Below are 262 nucleotides of genomic sequence, written 5' to 3'. Positions count from 1 at the left end.
TCGCCGCCATGTTTGAAAAGGTTGGGGTACAGTTGCATGCCGGGAGCTAGAGCACGAGCACGAGTTTCGTCTGCTGATCGCCCGATCTACGGGGCGCCTAGCTCCAGGAAACGGTATTGCTAGGGTTAGACGTTAGTCACACAGCCTGGCCGTGACGTTAGTCACACAGCCTGGTCGGGTTACGGGGCGCCATGCAGGACAGGCATTTTTGTACCTGTCTAAAACTTGTAACTTGACAAAAATGAGTTTTGAGTACACAAAA

Source organism: Priapulus caudatus, unplaced genomic scaffold (assembly GCF_000485595.1).
Source record: "Priapulus caudatus unplaced genomic scaffold, Priapulus_caudatus-5.0.1 Scaffold1109, whole genome shotgun sequence".
Lineage (NCBI taxonomy): Eukaryota > Metazoa > Priapulida > Priapulimorpha > Priapulimorphida > Priapulidae > Priapulus > Priapulus caudatus.
This window is presented reverse-complemented; position numbering follows the sequence as displayed.